This window comes from Dermacentor silvarum, chromosome 7 (assembly GCF_013339745.2).
Source record: "Dermacentor silvarum isolate Dsil-2018 chromosome 7, BIME_Dsil_1.4, whole genome shotgun sequence".
Lineage (NCBI taxonomy): Eukaryota > Metazoa > Arthropoda > Arachnida > Ixodida > Ixodidae > Dermacentor > Dermacentor silvarum.
In genome coordinates, this window is record NC_051160.1 from 132312312 (window position 1) to 132321805 (window position 9494).

A 9494-nucleotide genomic window follows, 5' to 3' on the forward strand; every position below is an offset into this window, starting at 1 on the left:
TCTCCATGTACGTCTCCTCAGACCACCGTGATTGGGACAGCACCTTGCTTTATGTGACATTCGCCTACAACTCGTCACGCCATGACACCGCCGGCTTTTCCCCCTTTTATCTCTTGTTTGGCAGCCATCCCACATTGCCCTTCGAGACTCTTTTACCATCACCTATGCACCCTGTTACCGACTACGCCCGCGATGCAGCTTCTCGGGCTGCAACGGCTCGCCAGATTGCCAGGGATCGTCTTTATGCCTCCCAGCTGTCCCAGAAGGCCCGCTACGTTAGCCCTCCTCCGTCACGCTCCCGAGAGTTGCTGCTGGCTCCTTGGTGGAAGGGACATCATCCCGTCCTCCTTTCGTCGTGGTGGTCGTCCCGCTCGGTTCTGCCGCCGCGTTACCGCTTCCGGCTCCCTTGGCCGCGTCCTCCGCCCCGATGACGTCCATCATGTGGAGAGCGAGCCGCGGGCTCGCTCTCCACCGAACCCGCGGCTACTGCGTAAGAGCGTACACAGTCCGCGTCGACGTGGCCGACAAGCCTGCAGCGGGAGCAACGGGGAACCTTACATTCTCGTCTAACGTGGCCAGAACCCTTGCAGCGGAGACACTGCATAGGGCGACCCGGAGCGACCACAAGCGCGAGTTCCCCGGCGACGCGGATCTGGTGAAGCAAGTCGTCGACCTTCAACCCAGACTTCAGCTGCAGTAGCACTGCTCGAGTCGTTCAGCCCTTGCCGGAGACGCCATCCACACGTTAGCGCTCGCGGGTCACTTCGGTCACTTTGCCGAAGGAGACCAACGCCGTCTTCACGTCCTCGTCTTCCACCCCATGCAGAAGCCAGTGGAGACGCAGCTTCACCGGTTGTTCCTTCGGGTCGATGACCAGGCAGCGACGCCCCTTGACCTGCAGCTCCTTCAGCGCCGCCAGCTTTTTGGAAGCCTCAGCAGTGTTCATAGTCACCGCCCACACATGGCTGATTTGGTACGCTCCAAGGACGACGACGCCCGAGAGCATACCAACAGCTTGAAGCGCATCCCGAAAATCTTCCACTCGGAACGGGCGAACACGAGCGTCGCCGTGCAAGAACACCGTATTTAATACGATGCGTCCTGTTGGTAGAAGTGGCAAAATAATCTGGTGGCCCTTCTCTTCCTCAGTCAAACGCCTGTTGCCGCGGCTGACAGCCGCATTTGCCGCTCCACTGGAGCCCATGATCCCGCGATCCGTATAGCTCGGAAGCCGGAAGCAGAATGTAGACCAACAAGCCGCCCTTGTGCATGTGCTGCTTTCTATAGCTTATAAGGGAGTGCTACACGCGCGAGCAGATGATGCTAAATATAACAACGATTATTTCGTTTTCTCACCAGTGGGCTCTAGTTACAGCATCCAGAACGACCAACGTTGCTCAAGGAAAGGAAGTTACGACCCGTTGGCGCTGTTCTCATATAGAATAGCTACCTGCTAAGAGAAAACAAAAAAGGGCTCTTCCGGGATTTGAACCCGGGACCTCTCGCACCCTAAGCGAGAATCATACCCCTAGACCAGCGAGCCGCCCTTGCGGTTTTTTTCTTTATTACCGGTTTTTCAACAACACAACACGTAGCACACATCACAAATGAGACGTCAAAACAAGGTTACAATAAAGGTTGTTATTGTAATGCACATAATGCCGTCAGTCACGTGGTGACTGGCGATGTCATTTAAAATTCTTTTAGTGTGGCCAAGGGTTCCACGCTGACAATCCAGGGGGAAACACATTCTTTTGTTTTTTCTACTTCTACTAAACGAGCCTTGCTCTCTGGAAAGTACAGCCGTGCCGGTCTTCTATCTGGTTCACAGTAGAAGCCAGCCATTCGTGAGCGCCATATACTGTGCCGGCCAGTCAACATAATCAGATCAAAAGGTACTTCTTGTTCGTTGTCTATTGCAAGGTACCTGATGTGCGTATCTAGCGGGAATTCTTTTTTCATTGCCCGCTGCAACACATAAAAAAAAACCTCCCAACAATGAAGAAAAACGGGATCGATTGTTTCCGGTTGTTTGCAAAGAAAACAGTGTGAACCCCATGGCATATAAAACCCACGCTCCTCAAGGAAAGTTCTTACTGGAAGCGTCCCGTTATGCAGTTTGAAAACGAAAGATTTCGCACTTGGCGCTATTTGCATTCTTTTAACTCTTTTCAGGACATTCTGACCCTGGCCTGCACTGTATATGGCTCTGTACAAGCGAATTGGCAACACTATGTCACATATGTCTTTATACAATTTTCTCTTTGTAACAGAATACAAATAATTATCAGAAAAACCGAACGCGTAGAAATCGCACACTTGATACTACTTCCCGAAAGTAACCCTGCAGCGTACCCGACATGACATGGGTGCTAATAACATAGTCGGGTAACAGTCGCCCTAATCTTGCCTGGCACACCGTTTGCAGGAATGGGTCGCTTACCTCGCGAAAAAAGAAAAACCGGTTCACTAACTGTTTGAGAAAGAGATGTGCCAGTCCAAGCCCCCCACACTTTACTCTCCTGAACAAATTTGTGCGACTGCACCTTTCCCAGGTAGATCCCCACACAAAGATCGCAAAAACCCTATGCAATTTCTACACATTTACCCTAGAATAGTACATAACTTGCATCACATACCATAATTTAGCCACAAAAAACATGTTACATAGGGTAGCCCTCGCAAACATGGAGAGATAATTAGCCCTCCAATCATTCGCCTTTTCACGTAAGAGGTCTGCTTGTTGCTGCCAGTAGTCATTATTTTTTTTGTAGGACTGAAGTGGCACACCGAGGTACTTCACAGGCGTCCTCTGCCACACGACGTTGGCAAAAATGTCCGGGGTCGACGGCCACACTACGTGCCAAAATCCCAGGCACTTTCCCCTGTTTATCCGACTTCTTGTAACGTCGCTGAAAACTTTGACAGCTCTAATGGACTCTTCGATGCTTTCATAATCGATACAACACACTGCAACATCATCTGCATATGCGAGAAATTTAACCTCTGACGATTGTAAACAAAAACCGGTAATAGAATTATTTTCAAATACTGACAAACATAACGTTTCAATATAAATGCAGAAACGAAGTGGACTTATGGGGCAGCCCTGGCGCACGGAACGCTGGATTTTGATGGGGGCCCCCAATGCCTTGTTAATAATTAGTCTGGTAGAGCAATTCCGATACGCCAGAGCTACACCATCCATGATGATAGACACGACATTAATGTGTTCTAATATGGTTCTCTGGGTCGAACGACGACTGTATGCCACCGGATTGACACCGGTGCTCACTCACCGCTACGGCAGCGGCCATACCGCGTATCTTCGACAGAACGACGCGCCATTGATGAGCAAGTAGGTGGAATGCTCAAGCGTGGTGTCATTGAACCGTCCGACAGTCCATGGGCATCACCAGTTGTTTTAGTTAAAAAGAAGGATGGCTCGATCCGCTTTTGCGTGGACTACCGTCGCCTAAACAAAATAACCCGAAAGGATGTTTATCCATTGCCACGGATTGATGACGCCTTAGACTGCTTACAAGGTGCAGAGTTCTTTTCTTCCCTCGATCAACGCTCTGGTTATTGGCAGGTGCCTATGGCTGCAGACGATAAGCCTAAAACAGCTTTCATCACACCAGATGGCTTATACGAATTTCGTGTGATGCCATTTGGCCTTTGCAACGTGCCCGCGACTTTTGAGCGGATGATGGATACTATTCTTCGAGGCCTCAAATGGAACACGTGCTTGTGTTATTTGGACGATGTAGTCGTGTTTGCACCAGATTTTCATACTCACCTTGATCGCTTGGAGCAGGTTTTACGCTGTCTCAGTGAGGCTGGCGTCCAACTCAACCTGAAAAAATGTCACTTTGGGGCACGGAAGCTGACAATTCTCGGACATGTCGTGTCGAAGGACGGCGTTCTCCGCGATGCCGCAAAGCTCCGTGCTGTTAAAGAATTCCCAAGGCCAACGTCTCTAAAAGACTTGCGTAGTTTCATAGGCCTCTGCTCGTACTTCCGCCGCTTCATTCGAAATTTCGCTTCGATTATGGCACCGCTGACAGAGCTACTTAAGGGAGATACCAATCTTTCCGCGTGGTCCCCGGCTGGCGACGAGGCCTTCGCGACGCTACGTCGCCTGCTTACAACACCACCGATACTGCGCCATTTTGATCCAACTGCTCCCACGGAAATCCATACGGATGCTAGCGGCGTTGGTCTTGGCGCTGTGCTGGCCCAGCGAAAGCCCGGCTACCAAGAATAAGTTGTTGCTTACGCGAGCCGCACTCTTACGAAAGCCGAAGCAAATTATTCAGTCACGGAGAAAGAATGTCTAGCGATCATCTGGGCCATTACAAAATTTCGTCCATACCTGTACGGCCGGTCCTTCGATGTTGTCACCGATCACCACGCACTTTGTTGGTTGTCGTCCCTCAAGGATCCCTGCGGCCGCCTAGCCCGGTGGGCGCTGAGGCTACAAGAGTACGACATCCGGGTTGTCTACCGCTCAGGCAAGAAGCACGCCGATGCCGATGCTCTTTCGCACTCGCCTGTCCACACCGACATTGTCAGTGTCTCCGTCCTAGACGACCCACTTCCCCCATTCGCTTCTGTCGACATGGCTTTGGAGCAGCGCAAGGACTCCTGGATTTCATCTTTGATAGATTACATCTCTGATTCACCTGAACGCCCACCATCCAGATCACTACGCCGGCAAGCTTGGCACTTCGCCATCCGCGACGGCATCGTCTATCGCCGTAACTACAGTTCCGACGGCCACAAATGGCTGCTTGTAATACCCCGGCAGCTCAGCACCGATGTATGCGCTGCTTTCCACGCCGACCCTCAGTGTGCACACGCTGGTCTCTTCAAGACCTACACCAGACTACGTCATAGGTTTTATTGGCGCGGTATGTACACATTTGTGCACAAGTACATTCGCTCTCGCACAGAATGTCAACGCCGCAAGCCTGATCCTTGCCGCTCTTCTGGACCAATGCAACCTTTGCCGTGCCCGTCACGACCCTTTGACTGGGTTGGAATAGACCTATACGGTCCTCTTTCATACACAGCTGCTGGTAATCGCTGGGTCATTGTAGCTATAGACCACCTCACGAGGTATGCCGAAACGGCCGCTCTACCAGCCGCGACGGCTCGTGACGTTGCCTCCTTCCTGCTTCAACGCTTCGTTCTACGTCACGGCGCTCCCCGCGAACTACTGAGCGACCGCGGCTGCGTCTTTCTCGCCGATGTCCTTCAAGAACTTCTCACTGAGTGCCGCATTATTTATCGCTGTACCACCGCATATCACCCGCAAACAAATGGATTGACAGAACGCTTTAACCGAACTCTTGCCGACATGCTTTCGATGTATGTCGCCTCCAACCGCACCAACTGGGACATCATCCTTCCTATATCACGTACGCCTACATTACGGCACCCCAGGCAACGACGGGCTTTTCTCCCGTCTTTCTTCTGTATGGCCGAGAACCGTTATTTCCCATTGACACTATTCTTCCTTACCGTCCCGACTTATCAGAGGGTACACCAGTTTCAGAAGCCGCCCGGTACGCAGAAGAATGTCGGCAACTAGCTCGCTCCCTTACAAGGCAAGAACAAGCGCTACAGAAATTTCGTCATGACGACGGGAGCCCCCACACCCAGTTTTCGCCTGACGCTCTCGTTTGGTTGTGGGTGCCTCCTACTTCGACATCAGGTGTCTCCTCCAAGTTTGTATGCCGATACCATGGACCCTAACGGGTTCTGCAGCAAACTTCTCCGGTGAACTACGTCATCGAACCTCTGATGCCCCCTACGGACCTGCGCCGGCGACGCCGCGAAACTGTCCACGTCGATCGGCTCAAGCCGTATCACGAGCCCTTCGTCCTCACGACGCCTTAGGCCTCCTGTGCGGCTCCGTCTTCAGCGAGGGGGGGAAGATGTAAGGAAGAAGAAGTGCGTCGTGTAGAGCTCCGCAGCCGAACCGCCAGTGCAACTGCAGTGGGGCTCGTGCTCGACGCTGTTCCTGATGCGCCTGGCAAAACCTACGCTGTTGTGTCTTCCTGTCGGCGTCCTTCGTGCCGTCCACAGCCGTGCTAGACTTCCTTGTCGTAAAACAAATAACAAGCGCTACACAATCAAATGCCTTCTCCAGGTCCAACTGGAGTACGGCCACACAAGCTTCCAGGGAATCGCAACACTCTATAACGGATAGCATCTTGTGAACATTCGTAGCTATACTGCGACCCTTAATCCCGCATGTTTGGTGCGGACCGACTATGTCTTTAATAACTGTCTGAAGTCTAGCGGCTAGAACTTTCATTAAAACCTTGTACTTCACATTTGTGAGTGCTATTGGTCTATATGATGTTACTTGCTTCAGCTTGTCCTCATCCTCTGACTTCGTAATCAGTACCGTGTGGGATTCACTGAACGACGGTGGTAATACGCATCGTACGCTTCGTTAAAAACTGCTGCGAGTACTTCTGACAATTCCTTTTTAAACCACTTGTACCACGCAGCGCAAAGCCCATCAGGGCCAGGCGACTTGCCAGGATTCAAGTTATCAATCGCGCGTTCCACTTCAAAAACAGTTATCGGCGCTTCTAATGCAGCTTTCGTTTCATCACTCAGTTGAGGCATGCGTGCTAAAAATTCGTTTTAAAGCGTTCCAGGTCTACCTGCATATGTGCAAATAGATTTTCATAGTGCTCAAAGAACACATGTGCTATGCTATCGGTACCTGTAACTTCGTGACCGCCCGCTTCGATCACGTCAATCTGATTGCGCCGTGCGTGCGCCTTTTCCAGTCCAAGCGCCCTTTTTGTGGGTGTCTCCCCCACAGCGAAGGACTCGGCTCTAGCACGAACAATCGCGCCGCGATAACGTTCCTCGTCATGCAGTTCAAGTTGCTGTTTGATATTCCGTGTATCACTTTTGAATGCTCCCGGCTCTTGGCACTACAGTTCTGTCAACTTTTCCAAGGTTGTTCTTAGTTATTTTTCTTTCTTTTTTGCTTCATAATTTAGTGTGATGGTACGATCGATGGCTTTTATTTTAATCCGTTGTTTAAACTCTTCCCATCGTTCTGCAACTTTACCCTCTCCGTTCAGAAGAGATTCTGCGATGCACTCCAACACTTCTGCTACGAAACTTTCATCAGTGGTTAGTTTCGAATCCATTTTCCACAGTTCCCAAGAGAAGTTGCAACCTTTTGTCTTTCTTCCTATGTCACATTTAACTAGACAATGATCAGTGAAGGAAATAGGACAGACATTGTAACTGTTGCACATCGTATTACTGGAAGCGACACGTAAATGCGATCTAAACGCGCATGGGTGTTTCCCTGAAAGTGCGTGAAACGCACATCTCGCGTCCCCATCATGCAGTCAGCCACGTCCTCCAATTCCCATTCAGTAATTATCTCGGCCAAAATTTCCCGATTTTTATCGCTCTTTAGGCCTCGATTTGACCTATCTCTGGCATTGAGAACACAATTAAAATCACCTAACAGTACGATATGCTTATCAGCTTAAACTTTGAAAAAAAAATGCGACCAATCTTCTGGCACATTTGGCGCATAAATGCACACCACACGCCATTCAAGCCCACTCAATACAAAATCGCACGAAACTAACCGGCCGGATGAACATGAAAAAATACCCTGCGCCGCGAGACCCGATTTATTAACAAACAATACGCAACCCGCCGACGCCCCTATGGTGTGGCTCACTATCGCGTAATACCGCTACGTAAACCGCTGCACCATGCTCCGTGTCTCCTCGTCACCATCCACTTTTGTCTGTTGCACTGCTAACACGTCAAGGTCATGGTCCACCAGGAGCGTGAACAGTTGGCTCTGCTTTCGCTTGGCGGCCAGACCTCGAACGTTTAGCGTCGCCAATCTAAGCGTCGTGTTGGTAGCCATGGCTGTCTAGTGAAATGAGATTGGGCCCGTAGCATGATGCTTACCTTTTGCGTCTAGCGCTCCGCTAGACGCCCCCAGGTCCTCCCGTTGGACCGGTGCCACTAGAGAGCGGTGGTGGCTGGTTCTCAGTCTTTTTTTTTCAGCTTTATTAATGTTGGGACTTGGTTTGTAGCTGCTGCGCCTCCCCACAGATGTCTTCGAAGGCGGCCCGTCCTCGCTACTTCCTTCGTTCGCTGCGTTGCTGCCTGCAAGCTGTTCAAGAGGACGTTTGACAGAGGCTCCGACGTTGCTGCCCGTTGCGTCGTTCTTTTCCGAAGGGTCTTCCACTGTCTGCATTGGCACACATGCATCCACTGAGTTGCTTGTGCTTTCTTCCTTAGTCTTGCCTGCTGTATCTTCTGCCCCTTCCTCGGTAGCCTTGTTATCCACTGGTGCCACCGACTCGACAGCCGGTGCAAGCGAACCGTCTGCCGCACTTGGGATTGCCTGGTCACCTGGCCCTTTTGCCGCGTCCTCGGCCTCGGCCACATCCATCACCAACTGCGCGGCGTCGTCACCCTCGGCCGGCCCGGTCGCAGAAGCGTACGCGCGTATGCACTGGTCTTGCGAGTGACCAAACCTGCGGCATTGCGTGCACCGAGGGACCTTGCACTCCCGACGTACATGACCAGAGCCATGGCAGCGCAAGCACTGCATTGGGCGGCCAGGCACGACAACAAGGGCCAGTTCACCTGCGACCCTGATTTGGTGTGGGAGGTCTTCCAGCTTCACGCCGCTTTTGAGCTTGAGCAACACGGAGCGGGTATAGTCGTCCCCTTGTCGCTGATTCCTCGTACCCGCCATCGCTCTCGGGTGACCTGAACGACCTTTCCAAAGGCCGCCAGCGCCGTTCTCACATCTTCATCAGCCACACCATGTATTAGCCAATGAAGACGCAGCCGTACCAGCTGGTCTTGGGGGTCAACACGATACAGCGCCGCCCCTTAACCTTGAGCTCCTTGACATCCAGCAGCCGTTTTGTGGCGTCGGCGTTGTTCATGGCCACCGCCCAGACGTGGTTGATCTGGTAAGCCCCAAGGCCAAGCACCTCCAGCAGCAGTCCTTTTGGGCCGAGAGCGTCCCGAAAATCCACAGCTCTGTAGGGTCTGGCTCGCACGTCAGCGTGCAAAAACACGGTGTTCAGCACCACGCGTCCTTCTGGCAGGGGAGGCAAAATAATCTGATAGGCTGTGTCGTCTTCGTAGTTCACACTGTTTCCGCGGCCAACTAGGGCCGCTGTCGCTGCTCCATTGGAGCCCATGACTCTGCTGACCGCTCAGCTCGGCTGCCGGAAGCAGAATGTCCGAGACCAACGAACCGCCCTTGCGCATGTACTGCTTTCGATAGCTCATAAGGGAGTGCTACACGCGCGAGCAGATGATTCTAACAATAACAAAAATTATTTAGTTTTCCCATCAGTGGGCTCTAGTTACAGCATCCAGAACGACCAACTTTGCTCAAGGAAAGGAAGTTACGACCCGTTAGCGCTGTTCTCAGATAGAATAGCTACCTGCTAAGAGAAAAC

General features: G+C 51.8%; 1 non-coding gene across 1 annotated transcript; it reads right to left on the minus strand.

Annotated features, from left to right (window-relative positions):
• Positions 1 to 1471: 1471 nt before the first annotated feature.
• Positions 1472 to 1543, minus strand: Trnap-agg (transfer RNA proline (anticodon AGG)). Its single transcript has one exon. It is a non-coding gene; the product is annotated as a tRNA-Pro (tRNA).
• Positions 1544 to 9494: the final 7951 nt, after the last annotated feature.